Here is a 19,923-nt window from a genome sequence, read left to right as displayed (position 1 = left end):
ACTCCGCCAAACAATTAGCAAACACGTTCAGACAGTTTAATAAAAACTATTTGAGTTTTTGAGTGCTACAGTAATAGCAGTTCTTGCCATCTATGAGCTCGCCATTGGCTTTCATGGCTCAGAGGTGTAGGAACTTTTGGATCACATGTGCATGAGGCATTTCACAAGACAGTGATATTCAGCACTGCCCCCAAAGCAAGAGACTTGATGCAACCCCAAACCCTTGAATCCCAGCCTCTCAAAACCAAGCAGCATGCCAACAACAGCAGCCCATGAAGCTTCCGGCCCCAGTGGCCTACATGGCTTATTGGAGAGTAAATTCAGGTAGCCAAGAAACATTTAGCAATAGGCAGAGAAATCTTAATGGCGTGGAGAGCAGAACCTCTATCCCAGAAACACAGATTCAGCAGAATGGCAGCTGTCAAACTTTCACCCACTTCACATGTTCCTAGGAGGAAGTAGAACCCTCTATATTGAATGAATTTTAAAATACCCAAATCTTTGTGGGGAAGTAGTTTAGCATCACAACTGCACTAGGTGCTCTGTGCTGCCTTTATCCAAGGACTCTCTTAGTCCACCCTACGAGTACCTGTTTTAATCCACTTTGAAAGCAGATTAAGCCAGCCCATAAAAAGGCAGTCTTGATGTGGGATGAGAGTGCCACAGAGCGAGGCAGGGCACAGCAGTTAGTGCACTTTATGTTCACCTGCTGCCACGCTGGGCTGTAATTTCCCCCAAGGGTTCCAGCAATAGGGTACAAGAAAGTCCCAGTAACATTTCACCTAGCAATAAGTAGTTTCTACTAGACCTCATTTAGGTCTTTTTAAAGGCTCTGATCTGGCTCATTTTATTTGTTCTACTAAACTGAGGTCAACTCTATTTCTTTAGGACCCAAATAAATAAATGGATCTTACCAGTGTCCTATCACAAATACCCTTATTAAAGGAGATGCAAAGAAAGGATTTGTAAAAAGAAATCTCTGGAATGGTGTAAAGGAAATACCATATTTTCTAAACAGAAGTCTTAGGGTCTTTCTCCTTCTCAGAATCAACAGGGTTCTTGCTTTCAGTTAAAACTAGTCATAAAAAGGATATTTTAGTAAAGAGATGCATTACTGGAGTTTTCTGCAACAAGCTGCTAAGAATAAAACTGTATTCATTTCCATTAAAGGACAAGAGGCTTTCAGGGGCAAAGGAGTAGTATTTGCTTCGTGAACTACAGATCAGCTTTTGTAAAAACATTGGTTGAAATGATAAAACTGATGTGGTGATGCGTATCAACACAACATATTTTTTAACTCACTTTTCTCAGGAGGCAGCAGTACCTCCTCCCACTATAGGCAGCAGGAGTTACAGATGTGCAGCACATCAAAAAAATTATGTCCTTTCAAAAAATTGATGGTAGCAAGTTAAAAACAAAACCCAAGGATCACGAATTGAACCTCAGGATCCAATATTTACAAAAAACACAGATAACAAGGTGTTTATCGCTGCATGGATATGTAGATACAAGAAGGTTTCCATTCCCTGGTCTGGAGGCACTGTACACAACTTCTCCCCACTGCATGACATTAGGGGAGCTCTACAACTACTCTGATTTGCTCTATAGCTACTCTAATTTGCATTGTCTGGAAATAATCTCTAGGGGCTAAAATAGAGTCAAAGATAGGCATGACAAACGGGCATCCCTGCGTATCTCATAGGCACACCCCTTTTCCCTTGTTTTCCTGATTTTTCTGGCAGGAGAGAGAAAATGCTGATAAGAGCAGCAAATTCAGCTCTTTGACCATGTGCCCCTTGAAGATAAGGAGACCCTCCCTGGACCAACACCACCTGCTTTAGACATAAATGCACCTGAGAGATTAGACACAAAGTGGCCTCATTATGTGAGCGTAATCTACTTTAGATCTCACAGGAAAGAGAAGGCACGAGACTCAGTTTTGAAAATCAGCTCACTCTACCCCAGTCCTGCAGTGCCTGCACGTCCAAAAGTCGTATCAAACCCAGAAGGCCTTTTGTCTTCTCTAGAGCCAATCTCTGAGGCCACGGATTCTGCTGGGTTTGCTTTAGCTTGGATATGTAGTGTCAACACAACAGCAGCTCCGGCTGCACGCAGATTGGTGGAGAAAGTAGGTCAACATGAGACAAGCTGTTCTCAGAGTAGCGTTTCTCTCTCCTCTCCCTTCCCTCTTTGTAAATGAAGAGTGCTAAACTAGTTGCTTTGAAAAGCACATAGGCGTTCACCCTGTCAAACAGAAGTAGAGCCATTTTGCTGAATATGTCGCAGTTCTAGACAGTTATTTTATTATGCAATTTAGAACAATGTGCCATGTTTGTAATAGTCTTCATAGGAGATGCCACTTGTTAGTACTAAAATTCAAATTAATTGCCAAAAAGCTGTTTTGAGTATTAGAAAACAAGGGGAGTATGTGAGCAAGACTAAAATAATTATAAATATTAAATGAATATTCATGAAAATGCAAATTTTTACAAAGTTCATGTTTTTGTGTTGCAGGAAATTAGTTTCACAGTTGTATGTCAAAAGAACAGTCAGAAACTGTGTTTTAACTCAGAACACACTATTCAGTGAAAAGGTTTTACATGTTCATCCAACAAAAAAACTATAACAAAACCACAGAATCCATGCGACCTGCCTCAACTAGCAGTACTTCTCAATGGACATGGATCTGGAATGTGCAGAGATGTGTTCTCTTTTTTCAAATCTGATTTACCCTTTAGAAATAACTACCCAGTTATGCTCAGGTGATAAATACAAAGAAGGAAGTGAGGAGGGCCCATGGATGGATTAGTCACCAAACAGTAAAATGAGCAAATTAATCCAATATATGATTTATCTCCCATGCACACTCTGAATTATATTGGGAACCTTTACAGTGTAGATTGGTGATTCCTTAAACTTCTCTAGATAAACTATCTCCCTATCTATGTCCTAAGACTCCCATCCTTAGAAAACAGAACAAACATCACTATAAATATCAGTAACAGTTATTACCTTGAAAAGGCTCTCTCTCAAATCATACATTTGATGAATTAGGGAGGGCAAGAGTTGTACTAACAAAAATCTGTCTTACTTTCCTAATTCAAGAAATATTATTAATTTCAAGAGGAGTATTCATGAGTTAAGAAAGCCAGATTTGGAGCTGGATCCCATTCAAGTCCCTTGGAAGTCAATGGAGCCACTCTCAACGATTGTAAAATGAGAAGGACTGGGCTTGTGCCCATGTTTAGTATTGGATATGTATTTTTCCATGGTACATATTTTTCCTATATATAATGCAAATTTTTCTCTTAATTTCTTTTTCCTCTGCTTAGAGCATTACTTGTTGTTAATGAGCATTAAATCCATCTTGGTTTTATCATACCCTTTGAGTCTCTGTGTAAGTACTTCAGCAAATTTTCCCCTTAATTGCTACCCAGTGTTCAAGGGAAATGTAGCCATCATTTGTTCCACCTTTGGACACAAGCTATATTTCAGGCAAAGCTTCAGAAGAAGAACGCATTTTCTCTGTTCTAAAACACTACAGCTATTGGACCCATTATGCTTACTAGGGCCAATGAGAAACCCCCCACTGTCAGTCAGGTCCCAGACATGTCCCAGACATGGGAATAGCAGAGGAACTTCTTTCTCATGCAAGACTTCTGGTGCAAAGACCTGTAGGGGAAGATGCTGAATGGCAAGTAAATGGAATTTTATCTTCAGGGTACCTATTTACAGCACTGTTGTGCTTGTATGGTTCAGTCATGGACTGGGACCCGATAATGCCAGGTCTTGTACAAACATGGATCATAAAGAGAAGGTCTGCCCCAGAGAACACTCTTTCTCTTATATATATAGGTTACACACGAGAAACACATGATAATTTATCATTGCAATGTCTGTATAGACAAGGTGTCAAGTAAATGAGGGGAAAGTTGACTATTGCAGCAATAATATTTCCAAAGAAATTTCAGACTAGCAATTAAAAAGGGGTTTTTTTGAGCAATGTGGAATATGCTTTAGCCAGATCTAGTCTGTAAGCATCTTATTTAATTGCTGTTACATTACTCAAATTACTGCCTTGAGGTTCCAGCCAAGATCAAGCCCAATTTCTGGTAAACAGGCACTATGCCTTACACACATCACCATGTAAGACACAGACTCCACCCTGACATTGGGGTGCTGGAGTGCTTCCAAAGAAGAGCAGTGAGGCTGGTCAAGGGTCTAAGAGCACAAGTCCTATGAGGAGCGGCTGAGGGAACTGGGGTTGTTTAGTCTGGAGAAAAGGAGGCTCAGGGGAGACCTTATTGCTCTCCACAACTGCCTGGAAGGAGGGTGTAGCGACGTGGGTGTCGGTCTCTTTTCCCAAGTAACAACTGATAGGACGAGAGGGAATGGCCTCAAGTTGCACCAGGGGAGGTTTAGATTGGATATTAGGAAAAAATTCTTCACCAAAAGGGCTGTCAAGTACTGGAACAGGTCTTTTGGGACCTGGGAAGCAGTTGAGTCACCATCCCTGGAGGTATTTAAAAGACTTGTAGACGTGGCACTTAGGGACATGGTTTAGTAGTAGACTTGGTAGTGTTCGGTTAACGGTTGGATTTGATGATCTTAAGGGTCTTTTCCAACCTAAATGACTCTACAATTCTGTGATTCTATTAAATGGTTACATGACAGGTACAAAATTATTCCCCCACTTCAGCAGTGACACAATTATCTGAGTAATCCCCTCAATTGATGAGATATAGGCAGCCTCCGTGGGAAGGAAACAGTAAAAAGGGTCACACAAACTGACCTGGCTGTGTCCTAGGTCTCCTGGAGTACAGCTCAGAAATGTTGGAAGTAAGAATATGTCCTGTTCAGTTATATTCTTTGCTTTACTGTAGTCAGTGTCAACTGAACTTTACAGTTAACTTACACATATTTTTTCTTTGCTCCATCTCCCCTTTACTTTTAGCAATTGTGGTTGTGTCTTCCTCTATGATTTGTTTAATATCAAAGGGAGGGAAAGAGAGAAAGAGAGATACTCGATCTGATGTGGGAACACTTTCTCCTTTGTATCAAAGAACCATCTGCTAATTTACAAAATACAAACAAAATTACTGGATGTGCAAGAACCCCTGTTGGGAAGCCAGGCACAAACAGTGCCTGTACTGCGTCAAGGAGTGCTGTGTTTATTCTGGAATGCACAGTTCTCTGGGTTTCTTTTATCTTTGGGTATTTTTCCTCCTTCTTCTCATTTTATTGATCTAAGTTCAGCATAGCAAAGAAGCTCTAGCAAAATAATAAATACAGAATATTTATGGAATGCTTTTCCTACTGTAAAAAGCACTTTTCTAGAAGGAAACAGAAATCATCTGGAGCAGGCTGGTGCAGGGAAGGTTGACAGCCCTGCCTCCTCCAACCTCACTGTTTTGAAGCCCTGGTCTCTGTCGACCCTCTGTTTTCTGAGCAGTTGGGTGACACAAGAGTCAAGTTAGTCCAACAGCTCTTTTCATCCTCTCTCACCGCATCCTCTGCGCACCATGCAGGGCAAGGCATAATGCAATATTCAGGAAATATCTCAACCTTGTCCTTTTTCAGTTGTTCTGAGAGTGAGAAAAAGGAAAAAAGAAAAAAAGAGAAGCAAGAGATACCTCCCATGCTCCTAATCTGCAGCAAGCAGAACGACATGCAGCAGTTACTGTGGTCAGCCAGCTCACTGTGGTCTCACCACAGATTGTGAGAACAAATGTCACCCTCCAGAAGACAGAGAAAAGAAACTATCCAGAGGGAATTTATGTAAAGTGGTTACTTAGCAGCAGTGTTCAGTGTTTAGTACGTTTAGTGTTCAGACCTTTTTCTTAATTTCAGTAGGTACTGAGGTTTTAAAACAGCCAGAAATATTTAAATACCTGTAGACAGACCTGCAAGCCTCTATCCTAAAAACTGGAAGTCTGTATGGCAAAGATAAGGCTGTGGACAAAATACAACTAACACAATACTCAGAAAACAGGCTACTGAATGACCCATTTCTTATAAACTGGACTAAAACTTATTTAAATTGGGAGGTTTGGGGGTCTATGTTTTCATACAAATTTGAAGATCTTACCACACTGACGGACCTGAAAGGTAGAGCAGAGACAGCAGCAAGGATAAACTACACACGTTTTTGTCTTCGTCATACCTCAGCTGAGGTGAAAAGAAAAAAAACAAACCCAAAACATTTCAAAGAAGTCAGAATCCCCAAGGGAGTCTGTGTAGACAGTGGAGTCTGGCACATAGGGCCATCCTGACATAGTACAGCTCCACCGTACAGCACAGCTATATTAGTTGAGACACAGCTCCACGTGAAAGCAGCTTCCCCGTTTCTGAACCCAAACTGACTCCCAAAGGACAGGAGGGTGTTTTCTGGACCACGTTTTCCAAGTCTGATGGATCTGGGAGTAGGTTGCAACATGCCAGCTCCCTGTCTCTGTGCCAGTGGCGTGGAGATGTGCTGCATCTCCATGTCCACTCCACGCTCAGGCTCTCTCTGCAGACTGCCAGTAAGGATGTCAGTTATAGTGACAAGCTCTTTAGCTATGGACACGCGCCCATCAGAAGGCAGACTGAAGTCACCGGGCTCGCTGTACAGAGCCTACATGCAGGGTTCTTGTCAGGAACAACTTCCAGGCACCAGCTTCAAGGATATGAAATGGTGACACAGAAGCCCTGACAATAGTGTCAACTCTGATGCACACAATCCTGTATTTTTGAAAAATAAATTTTAATTTAAACTTGTAACTAAAGTCTGATGCATTACAGATACGCAACCGCAAAAATCAAATTAGGAAACAAATCCACTGTGTTATAAAATCCCAAGATGCAAATGGAAACAAATGAACATGAGACTGCCCAGTGTCTCACAAAAGTAGGTCTAAAATTAAGAAACCTTTTAAATATTGCGATAATCTCAGATACGACTAACAAGTCCACGCATGTAGGTATGTGTATGCTTATACACATGTCCTGCTGGTATGAATAAGAATTAAGTATGAGTTGCAGTTTGTCACCTAAGCTGACAGTCCAAGGATTCCTGCACAAATTGCCATAGTTAAACCAAAGACTCGTGTTTCCTGAAAAGTAGATACATGCTGGATTAAGAGTGGACTTTTCAATATGCGACTTATACGTAATAAACAACAAAACTCTATTTTCAATGATGTTCGAGATGACTATTCAGTAACCTGAAGCTATACCTATGCTAATATTTGCTATGTATGTGACAGTGTAATTTCTGCATTCCTCTCCTTCCTTTCCACCCACACATGGTTTGACTGAAAAACAGTAGAAGCAAACCTGGATCCAGTGGAAACAGCAGCAGTTCTGCTAATTTACGGGAGACAAGATTTTACCCAGTATATTTAACAAATGGTCCTGAGAGTACAGCAACGTCCAATCCACTGACCTTTCAACCTCCTCTTAGTGGAAGGGATGCCTGAGAGCCATTAGTACTACTGTGCAACATATTAGCTCCTTTTTCTATCTAAATTATCATCTGCACCAAAATGCAGATTGAATGCTCTGACAACAGTAACTCTGACAACAGTGAACAGCAACACACAGGTGCCGTTTGTGTTACCTCCCAGGGCAGGCTGTCATTATTCTCCATGCACACGTGGTAAATCAGCTCACACCCCAGTCTCACGCCATCATGGAAACCTTCATAGGCATCACAGACTGCCAGCATAGGAATCCTACAAACAAAAAATATTTACATCCAGCTCATTTTCAGAAAGCTACAAATGTTTCATAAGTGGAGCTAGTTTAGCTTTTCAGAAGGGTTAAAAAGTTAATTTCAGATAAAGCCCTGTCGCCAACCTCTTTTTCTGTTTTTACAAGGAAAAACCCCATTTTCAAGAAATGCTTCAGTATTCTAGGGTATTTCTGCAGTGTTTCTACCATTCCAGGACAGTTACCATAAGCTTGATATAAAGCTCATCTGACATAAACAGTCCTTACAAGTGCCATTATCAAAAATGTGAGCTTGGAATGGGAAAACACTGGCTATGATTCCTACAGACCTGAATGGTAAAGCATTAAAGATTAATTAACTTTAACCAACATCACTTCCTGGTTTGTTTTCAGCATTCCTGCAAATAGATTGTGTCATTCATCACTCAGAAGTGTTCACCATTTTCTATTTTATATTATTTCTATAATACAGAGTCTATTCACTCAAATATCCAGGCTATCATGTAACATCTTTCTCCCTGTGAAGGACTACACAGAATATTCGAGGCTGGAGCTGCTTTAAATAGTTTCCATTGCTCTGTGTACACAGCGTATGATTTTTCCCTATCATCCTCCAGCACTTTTCCATTGCAGCCTTCAACCGTCACACAGTGCCTTATGCACCTATCAACTCTCATTTACCATGGGGTGAATTTTAGTTTCACTTATGTTGGCATAATCCCACTAAAGCCAGAAGGATTGCCTGGGTTTATCTGAGATCAGAAGACAGCCTAAAGTTAGGCAGAGCGACATAAGTGTTTGGAAGGAGCAATTATGTTCTGCAGCGAAAGACAAAGGTTTCAGAATTCAGACTGACGTAGGAGTTAATATTCCCCACACATGGATGTACTAACTACTGTCGCTACTTGGCCTTGGGAGAATGGGAGTGTAATTTTTTGCTGAGAATGTAATTTTTTTGCATAGGATCAAGCCAAATTGCTGATCATTTCGAGTTTTTAATAAATAAAATCAACATTGCATCTGATATCATTAACAGTAGGGAGAATGGTCTTCCTGGATAATAGCGATGTATTATGGCAGAATGTCCAGATACTATTGGTGATGATAGATTAAATAGATTAGAAGAGAGGAATGAAATAAAATTCAACCCAAGCTCTTACTGCAGCAGCAATGAACTAAAATTCTTATTCTCTTCTTGTCCCAAACGACTTGGCATTGCTTGGGCTCTCAAACAACTGTCATATTTCACACCAGAAATGCTGCATTCCAGTTTAAGTTGGTGTTTTAAATTCAGTTTTGTAAAGCATTGTGGGATTTTCCAGACTGAAAGGCATCATATATAAATTTAAAATATTATTATTATTTCAACATTATTTATGGATACCATCTGTTCATAACTCTGTTACTGTCTCTTCTTTTTAATGTTCCTATCACAGACTGCCTTGCTTATTACTTGCTAAATTGGTCAGAATTCAGTTCAAGCTATCTTTGAGTTATATGTTTACCTCAATGAGTGCCTGCCAAGAATGATGTTTATGGCATATCTTGCATTGATTTTAGAATTTCTGAAAGTAATAAAGCACTGAATGAGGTTCATTTCTTCTCACAAATTAGAATCTGTCATATTAATAGAGTAATATAATCCTGTCATCGCTTCCATTTGTTTCCTTCACCAGACTGATAGGAAAGAGAGGTTAACTTCATGTTCATTTAGGCTGTTTGTTTAAAAGGCCTAGAGGAAGCTCTTGGTTTATTTTTAAAATCTTCAGGAATAATCATTCCAAACCTGATTCTGCTACTCCTTTGTGTAAAACAACCTTATTCTGTAAGTTGCTAGGTTGGAACCCATGAGACTCCTCCAGGGCAGGGCACTGCTCATTGCAGCAAGAAGACAGGACCAAGCTCTTCATCACTTGCTGTGACAACGTTGTGAACAGAAGGTGTGCATGGGAAGAGCCTGTTCCCCGTTGTCTTCTCCCCTTACCCTGCAGGGAGTGAGGTGGCAGGGTGGGCTGTTCTCCATGTTTTCCTGGACACAACATCTGGCGTGTGGGCAGGGATCGTGCACATCCCCGCCTCTGCTCTTCCACAACACTCTCCACAGCTGAGCTTGGTGGCGTCAGGATTACAACTCGGCACTGGTTAATGAGATGCAAAGTGCCTGGTATTTCTCTCATTCCTGGGATGGTGACACTTGCACACCATGGCCTCATTATGGTTCTGCCTACAGTCACTATTTAGTCCATATTTTTACTCTTTCAAAACCCATCCAAAGTATAAACCTTTACATCAGCTGTTGTCATGTCAGCTTCCACAAGCTTTATGCAAACAATAATGTACAATTCAGGGGGAAAAATCTCCGAATAGGATTAGTGAGGTTTTATTAGAAACTATGCAGCAGATTCACCAGATAAACTATTACCCTCACCAGCAGCTATTGCCACACTACAGCTGCCTGGAATTTTTATTTTCTTGGTTTTAACTTCATAACTCCATTTTCCTTTTCCTTCTTGCTTCCTCTTGGCTGACATATTATATAGCTGCTGAAATGATCCTCTAGCCAGGAATGCTGGATGAGCAGCTGCCTGTGGATTGGTGCCAACACTGCACTGGAAACTGGAAAGCAGCACAGACTGGCTTGCACCCATGTCTCCTTCCAGACACAGATAAAAAATCCAGAGCTCCTCGTTAGAGATTGCTGACCTGTGAACTCAAGATTTTCTCCTACCTGCCCCTGTGGACGTGTCAGCATTTTAGGAGGCTGTACACTAACCATACACGATGCCAAGTTGAGCTTCCTCCTCCTCTTGCTGGGTTTTGAGATTGCCAGACTGAGATCTGTGAGGCATCAATTATAATCCTGAACGCATCTCTCAAAATAAACGTTTTGTGCATTTTTGTAGCAGATCACCCAATAATAGCACATAGCTCAAGCAACTAACGGAGCACAAGTCCGCTTCCAATGTGTCAGATAATAATTGTGCTGTAACACCACAGTGCATACATGAATAAATACAATTCTAAATTCAATGAGATCTTTTCCTTCTGCTGCTCCTCCTGCCGCAAATGAATACACCAGCAATTAATTACTGTGCTCAGCAACTCCCTGCAGCAATTGTGTAATAGATTCATTTTCAGTCCCTTGTCTTGTAACCTTTCAGATAAGTTTCATGGGTCTGGAATGGCAAGCATAAAAATATATGGTTTTGTTCATTTAATGTTTGTAAATGTTACAGCTCTCAGATACCAGCCATAACTTTCTCAAAGTTCTGCTCCACTGCTTATAAATACTGCAGTATATTTGAATATTAGGATCATTTGCGCTCACAACTAAGAGTAAGGGATCTTTCTCAATCAGAGATATTTACATGTTACATTTTATGGTAAAATTTATTTATATTTAAATTACTAATATTTAAGAAATAGTATGATATTAGTTCTTACTAATAGTATGGTATTAGTTCTTACTATCTATCAACCATTTCAGTGGTTAGGACTACACCAGTATATCCTGGCCTCAGTAAACTCACTGGAAGTCCTGTCAGTGACTTCAGTGAAGCCTGGATTTCACTTAAGTCACTATTTGTGTATCCCTAAAAACAATTAAGAATTGAAATGAATATGCTGTCATTGCACCTCTGCTTTTTTAAACAATTATTTTTAGGATGCACCATTAAAAGTTGCTGAGCACTTCAAGCGTTAAGAAAAGGACTTGTGTATCAAGAAAACCATAAAGCTATTTCCTGATCATATTTTACAAGTGTACAAGTCCAGTGAGGTCATGTGCATAGAGCTGACAACACAGCACCGGACAAACATTGAACAGACATGGCCTAAGTGATGAAATGCAATGCAATACTACTAGTGTCTTGATGACAATATTATCTACTGTTGCACAGATGTCTCAGAAAAAGCCAACTTTCTCTTGTTCTCCTGGGCAAATGCAAGTCCAAAATGGGAAAGCACAGGAATTGAGCAAAAATAGGTAGGGGGAACAATAATCTGAAATCCAAGCTTTCTGAACCTGAAATGAGTCCAAAGATCCTTGGGGAAATGACTTTCTAGGCTGAATGACTGGCAAAGCTGGAAAATAAACCTTCTGAATCTTATAGACCAGGTTTCAACCCTGAATAGTAGCACCAAGAATAATTAATAAGAAAAAAATAAGTCTAAGCTTTCTGACTGGAAACACAGCACGTCCCTGTGCTTAGAGTAATGGATTGGGACTCAATTCTGTTTCTGCTGCTGCTGGGCTGTACAACCAGTGCTGTCTTCAATGTCATCCTTCCAGCAGTGGCTCTCTCTCCTAGCCACATGTATAGTGCCCAGCAAATAAAGGCTTTGCAAATAAATTTTTAAAAGTGAATAATTCATACCAAAAGTTCTAAGGTGCCCCTTAAGCCAAGACATCATGAGTAGGTGTGACGGTCTGATGAAGCCACAGTTAATGTCTCAACCATAGTAAAGAACTTTGGCAAAGGAAATGGTTTCTATGGAAATGCTGGGACTGTGCAGGTAATGGCAGGGAGGCGCGGCAAGAGGAGGGGGTCCTGCGGAGGTGGGACCACACTTTTCGGAGGCTGAACTCCCCTGTCTTGAAAGAGCCAAGAGAGAGACCGTTTTCATGACGCATGTGCCAAAAGGACAGATCAAACAATGGTCACACTTGCAGGGAGGGGGGAGCAGCTCCCCAACAACCCCCAAGCCCACCGACTCATTTCCAGAAGAATCTGAAAGCATAAACTGCGCATGATGCCTAATTAGTCTAACGAGTCCAAGTGCCCACCGGGAGGAGGGGTAAGGAATTATAAAAGGACACAAGTCAAAGCCCTGGGTGGCTGTGCCCCACCAGAACTGGGCCCCTTGTCTGGCTGGACCAACGATGGAACCAGGACTGGTGAAATTTTCCTTTTTGTGTTTCTCTCTCTCTCTTCTTCTCTTTCCCCTTTTCTCTCCCATTCTTATTCTGTATGCCTGCATATAAGGCAAGGCTTGTCGGGACATGTTTAAGGCTTAGCAGGGTATGTTATAAGATCCACCACTAGTCGGTGTAAGTTTAATGCCTGATGCAGAGGATGCAAAGATTACTGACAAAGTTTTGTGCCCATTATGTGTTGTGAGCAAATAAAAATTGAGCTATATGAATTGAAAAATCCTTGGTGTTGTTTCACCTTAATCCTGACCCAGGAATCGGCAAATCTGAGTCATCGTCCCGAGAAACTTGGACGTGACAGTAAGGTTATCATGAGTTAAAACTAGTCATAAAGTATTTGTGAGAATCAAATGCTAATGAAAAAGAGAAGTATTAAATGTGTTTCTCTGGTTCTGTCAGCTTTGCTCCTCACATCGCTGCTCAATGAGTGCTCATGCTGCTCTGAATAATTTATTAAAGCTAAACTCAGGACTACAGAGGACATACACTAAACCCTAGTGTCCCTTCTCTAAGGACAAGTCTTTTATTTGGTTATTTCAATCTGTTAGGTATCTAGATAGTGCATCCCGAAAATGGAAGAAAAAATTAATTTCCCTCCTGCTGAATAGTCTTTGGCATAATCTTTTTGAATATAAAAGCTGGCAATGCACTGGGTTTAGATCCAACCATATCTTAAACTGGACTGCACAGTGACTAGAAATGCTTCTGGACCTGGCATTTGCTTTTGTAAGCTGAGGAGTGGCCACAGTCCCTTAATACCACTGTGCAACTTTCTCGTTACACTTGCAATAGCATCTATAGTTGACATTTCATAATTTCACAGTAGGATTTCTCCCACTGTCTTAATCCATGTAGGTGCCTACAGTAACTGAAGCCTGCCTTTGAGGCACATGGTATTTACCAGTCCTGAGTCCACATTTTGCAGGGCTTAACCAGCCACTTGGCATATTCCACCAAGGACAAGAGCCATCACTCACAGACTGGTGACTTGGCGCATCAGGGATGATAAACAATACCACATGCTACTCAGTGACTTCACTAATGGTGTCTGGAGACCATCCAGTGGAAGATGCAGTCCTTTATCTCTGCAGTTATTAATTGATCTTCATTTACAACCTTCACAGAGAGGCCTTATCATCCACTCTCAATGCATGGGGCTCCCATGGGCCAGTGCAGCCACTCCCCAGAGTACTCAGATTAGGTCATGGTCTATCTCCAGTCTTTCTCCAAAAACAGCAGACTACAGTAGACTGGGGCTACACTGCAGATCTGAAAGAGAGATTCAAAACTTGTTTCCAGCTGGCTTCTGTCTAATCACTTCTCCACTTAAAAAAAAACTGGCATGTAACTGCTGCTCTTCTCTTTGTACCCAAATCCTCAAACTTACATTCTTAGTGTAGAGATTTAGTCAATGGAGTCAGGCCGATTAAAAAAAAAAAAAAAAAAGGAAGAAAAAAGTTTTTTGCACATCACATCAAAAAGCAATCTTTCAAAGATGCATGGTTTGTGAAAGATTTTGTCTAGTGTTAGTGCATTACTAACCACTTTTCCATGCTGCCTGGGCTCTGGAAACAATTGAAACCTGAGAAAACACAAGGGATATGTCCTCATTTTCTATTATATTTTCTTATTAGGATGGCAGGTGGGTCAGAGTTGAGACTTCATTTGTGCAGGAAGTCTATGGATCCAACTTTAATCATCTACAAATAACAGTAAGGCAGAATAACAGGAAGGAAATAACCACAGGGTTGATTATCAAGAAATCCCATATTTCTGTTCATCTCCATGTAACCTTAGTTCCTTCATTTCAGTCTCCTTTTCCATATAGATGATCACAGAAACATTGTGGGGATTAATTACTTAATGTCCTTACTTTGCCTTTGAAAATGTAAAGCTCTCTTTTGCCTAACAGTTTAGGTGGATGTCCAAAGGGATTTACAAAAGTACTTAAGCAGGTTAAATGCCTACATCCCACTGACTCTGAAAGACTGTGCATAAACCTCACACTATAAATGGAGTAGGTATAAGGGAGAATGCTGTTGCTCCGTCCCTATACTGGCCAGGACACTGGAACAGTTTTTCAGATTCTCTTCTGACTACACCTCAGTCACAGACAGCCTATTTGCTCCTGGCTGACACACTGATTTGAAGTAGGTACCTATCTGGCTCAATGTCTTCCATGTCTCAAACCAATACCTAAAACCAACAGGAAGCTTAAACCCTTAAGGTGCTACTGTCCAGACAGGGTTTGTTAGCCAAGTGAGACCAACTGCTAAACCAAATGCTGGACGACACCAACAAAACGTACACGTACAATGACATTAAGGTGGTGCAGAGCTGCGATGTGACAGATGCTCTGCTGTAGCTACCAATTGTTTGAATTTGTCTTGGATTACTCTGTATCACCGTGGCATAGCTGGCAGGTACAGACTCCAATAAGCAGAACTCCACCCAAACCAGAGACACTAATAACCTGGCCACAAAGGCTCTGTAATTGTATTAAGCTGCTGTTGTAACCAGTTGCATTTCTTCTGTCTATTAAATGTTAGTCAAGACATTGCTTCTGAGTTGCTTTCACCATCAGTTCAGAGATCTTGTAAAGACAGTTCAGAGATCTTGTAAAGACGGTTCAGAGATGACAACACTAGCCAGGCTTTTCTGACAAATACAGCTGTTCAGCCCAGCAACCCAGTCTAATATGACCAGTCAAAGGTGTGCATGGAGACTGAACAGATCCAGCTATAAGCTACCTCCCCTGAGTACAAATATAGATTCTGTGTAGGTCAAGGTCAGCTGCCCACAAGTATCCACTCTGTTTCTTGGGTAGGTTTTGCAGCCTGCATTGAACTGTCCATAATGTGGCAATTTTGGGCTACCTGCACCCAAGTGAACTGGTTTCAAATGTCTAACATAAGCCTTACCCCTGGATCGAACAGTGGATGCACCCTACCAGCAGTTGGGAGTTAGAAAGCTGGTTTTCTCATCAGAGAGGCATAGTGAAAGATAAAAAAAAAAAAAAAAAAAAGGCTTAAATTACACTTTAAAATGAGCTGGAGAAATTGGGTAGTGCAGAATGCAGCAAATGCTTTACTCTCTGGTAGGCAGTGCATCTCACCAGGACCATAAAATGGTAGAACCCAGGGGGTTTGTCCCTTGATGATTACATTTATCCAGGTGAATTTGAATTTTATAAATGTTCAAGCCCAAATTGTCTTAGGAGCTGTCTGTTTAAAAGAACACATTTCTCTTTGCACATTTCGGTCAGCGCTATAATCAAGGGACCCACATATGCTGGATCCTGTTCAACTTAATAGATAGAAATTTGGCAGTAGCATGTTCTCCATATGGGGTTTTCAGCTGTAGAAAAGCTTCTGCCTTTGCTATAAAATAGATTGGGATTGTTCCTTTCCAGAGTAGGCTGCCTCTTCATCTAGATGGTTGAGGAGAACTGGATTCAAATGCGAGCTGACTCTTTATGTGGAATTGAGCACTAGTAAAAAAAAAAAACATGCTGGCTTTCAAAGGGTGTTCGTGATGTTCCCCTGAAATTCTGAGGGAGTTATTACCCATTTTGTCTTGATTGTATTTTTGGTTTAAGTTTTATCAAGAGCACCCAGGGAAATAGATTGGCACGTCTGTCAAATGTAACTTGTAATGAATAAATTTGTCTTTCCAGTCACTGATCTAACTGTGAAGGTGCAGAGAAGTGTTGGAAGGTTCAACAGTCTAATAGAAAAAATAGACCATAGAACATCACACTGAAGTTATTTCACCAAACCAAATTACACTGGAATAAATATATAAATACATTTGCTCGATATACTGGAGGTATAATGGCTTCATTGCAGAGGCACATCTTTCTTTCCCATCAAAACAAAGAAGTTTAGCCTGAAATAATTAATTTGTGCAGGCAAGCCTAACATTTCCATAGTTGCCAAAGGGAAAGCAAAGAACAATTGTAAGGACGGGAAAAAAACCTCACAATGAGATCGCTGGGAATAATTCCAATAGCATGAAATTAATGTAAATCACAAATAGCTCCTGTGAAGCTAATGTAAGAATCTGTGAGAAACCAGAATCAAGTCCAAAAACCTAAATAGGAATCACCAAGAAAAAAAAAAAAAAAAGCATGACCACAACAGAGAGATTTAATAATATATTACATTAATATTAACACTGAATGATCACTAAAAGAATAAATACTTCCCTAATAATATTCCAGTCCTATGATAGTAGTTTCTTGCAGGAATGGTGTAAGTCTTAATGATTATCTTGTCTCAGCAAATCTTATGGAAGCTACACAATCCAAATGGATCCCATTATAGCTTTCAGAAGATGCATCTTTCCTAGCTGGGTAATAGTTACCTAATATAATGGATGGCAACAGGAATTTTATCAGGTAAAGCAGACATATGGGAACCTACCTAGAATCTTTAACGCTCCTGCTCCATCACTCTAAACATTTGCAAGTCTCTTCCTTAAATGGTTGTTTTGTGGCAGCTCCTCAAGGAAGAATAGCTAGGAGCCCAGCATGGCTTGCACAATGCAAGCAATTACAATTCTTTCACTGCTGCTTTTATATAATTGATATAATTAATGTTTTTAGGTTCAAAATTAATAAAACCCACATAGAACTCATCGTGTTCTTCAAGAATATGTTAAAATTATATTTGTGCTCACTAAAAGAATGGAAAATATTACCCTTAACTAGTTTATTTCAGACACTGGTTCATTCTTTGAAGGTGTTTGTGTCTTTGCAGCAGAGGTTGGGATGAATTAGAATATATAGTGTATTCTGAGATGGTGTCTGTGTTTTCTCAATACTGCCCTGCTATGGTGAGGCATTGGCTTTTGTTGTCTAAATGGGCTCAGATATGTCATTCTTATTACCAAGGCTTATTTAATTCATTTACTAGGTCATTGCTTGGGATAATATATGCAAATTGTACATATTAAGAGTGATATGAATTACATCAAGCATTGCCATTTATGTGGAAAATTCATCAAATGTTAATGTAAAATCTATAAATAGAAAGAATAAAATAATAATAAAACATGAACGTGCAGCAAGCATAAAAAATGAAGATCCTTAACTGCCCATTTATTAAGCAAATAAGGACACCATATCCTTAGCCAGTGAGCAAAAAGGCAACAGAAAATGACTGTGTGTTACAGTGACACTGATAACCATTTAAATCAGGTCCCCAGTATTCTGACAGAGTATGTGCTTGTGAATGGGGAAAATGAAAATTCATGTCATAAAGGAATTCCAACAACTGTGCTGGTTAGAAAGTGGTAGGAGAGATTTAAAAAATAAGCCCACGGATTTAGTCCTTATGACAAAGCTAATCACAGATTGCTTGGGCACTACACGAAACAGTTGGAAAAAACTATAAACCCAAGAATAGTGTTTTATATCATTTTGAGTCTGTATTTCATAATTCCGTGATTCAAATGTTCTTGCTTGCAGGTAGAGCCTGGGATGTTACTGGCTAGTCATAAAGTGTTCTGCATCTGTAACAATTCATTTTTCTCATATTGTAAAAAAAAAGAGTCACTTATCATTTCAGTATCTGGCGAAGAAACATCCATAGAATTTCATATATCCCTACATAATTTTGCATAACTGGCAGGCTTTTCTAAAATGGAATAACTGAATAATAATGAAGGCCATTAATGATGATTAGAAACATTACAAAGAGTGAAAAAATTAGTATTATAGTTTCTTATATTCATAGAGTGCTTATGAGAAGAGCATTTTTGTAGAAATCATGCATAATTATTACTCAAGGAGAGGATATCAAAGGTAAGTTATTTGAATTTTTACTCTTTTAAAAAAAATTCTCGTTACTGTAGCCTGAATTGCTACACTTCAGAAGTACAGTTAACTTCTCCCTTTTTTGCTAGTGATTCATGCTTCCCTTCTCAATTGTTTTAAATCAAGTTCTCCTTTTCCCATACATTGATAACCATTTACAGTATCATACATACATCCTTTCAGGAATCAGACACCAATGTTCTGCATGTTAATTTTGCTCTTATGACTGCTGCTTCAAATGAAGCAATTTTTACTTTTCTTTAAAATTCCAGATGTCATTAATTTCTTTTATCAGTCTCTAACAGAAAACATACCTAAAGACTTTTCAATACATATTGCTAGCCTTTATAAATCTCAATCATAAAATAGTGAGGCATTGCTTAACATCTGCTCATCCTTGTAACAGAGAGGGAAAAAAAGGCCCCACTCTTTCCAATGGCAGTTATGCAGCTTTCGCAAACAGGCTCGTGTATTTCTGTGCTATATGTTGCACAAGCAGAATAATAAATCACTGAAAGTTAATTCCCCTAACAAACAAGTTCATATAAGCACGATCCTCTCAAATATGATCTGCTTTTCCTGTTTTACATTTCCCATTTTGAAATACACCATTTGTGTCACCACAGAGGACCACATCCTGCAGTGCTGGTTTATTCCTAATAAATACTACTTAACTCTTAAAAAAATCTAACTTAGGATCAGTGTTAGTGAATTAGCAGCTTCTCATTGAATTTGATATTATCTGGATAAGGTAATTAAACAGAAAGCAGGTAGCCTGCCTCCTTCTCAACCAGAGTTATATGATACTTGCCTGAGTCATGGTTGCAGAGTGTTATACAAAATAGATTTGGTATATTTATAGGTCGAGAAAGACTGCATTGTTTTGGTTAGGTTGATTACTTTTAGCAGATACAATAGGAAAGAGGACCTATTTCACTGATGCTCGGACAAACCCTAAAGCACAGAACAAAAATCCTATTCCTGCACTCAAATGTGACAGGATACACGATCATGCTTTATATGGAGATTCCATTTTTAAATACTTTATAAAAAGGAATAATTATTAAGATGTCCATTAAAACATTAATAGTGTTACAAACTGTTTGAGAGCAACTGCTCAATAAGAGTGATTTCTACTGCCTCGTCCCCTATACTTTGCTTACTTCACTACAATTCCTATTACTGCTGCTCAGTTTATTAACCCCATGTAAACATAACATTAATGCAAAATGTTACCAGATGTTTAAAAGAATCTATGAAAACCCTCCCTTAGGTTCTGTAGGCTTGAGTCATTAATCTATAAATTCTTTGGTTTCTTTTCTACTTAGACATTATAGGATTTTTCCAAAAGAATTTGGTTCTCTCAAAGGTAAAATCTCGCTTGACTATTAATGCATGAAATCTCTAAAGTCACTGAAACTACTTGTGTGAAAAGACACACTCACGTTCATTATGGAAA

The 19,923-nt window shown here is 39.7% G+C and overlaps 1 long non-coding RNA gene across 1 annotated transcript in view; it reads right to left on the bottom strand.

The window, feature by feature from the left end:
• The window catches only part of LOC141929885 (uncharacterized), a 229,434-nt gene that overhangs the window by 172,712 nt on the left and 36,799 nt on the right, over positions 1-19,923 (bottom strand). Inside the window, exon 2 of the long non-coding RNA XR_012625129.1 lies at positions 7,601-7,715. This is a non-coding gene — a long non-coding RNA (uncharacterized LOC141929885). The remainder of the gene's footprint in view (positions 1-7,600; positions 7,716-19,923) is intronic.

Source organism: Strix aluco, chromosome 14 (genome assembly GCF_031877795.1).
Source record: "Strix aluco isolate bStrAlu1 chromosome 14, bStrAlu1.hap1, whole genome shotgun sequence".
NCBI classification, from domain to species: Eukaryota; Metazoa; Chordata; class Aves; order Strigiformes; family Strigidae; genus Strix; species Strix aluco.
Note: the sequence above shows the minus strand (reverse complement) of the source record. Positions and strands in the feature narration are given on the sequence as shown.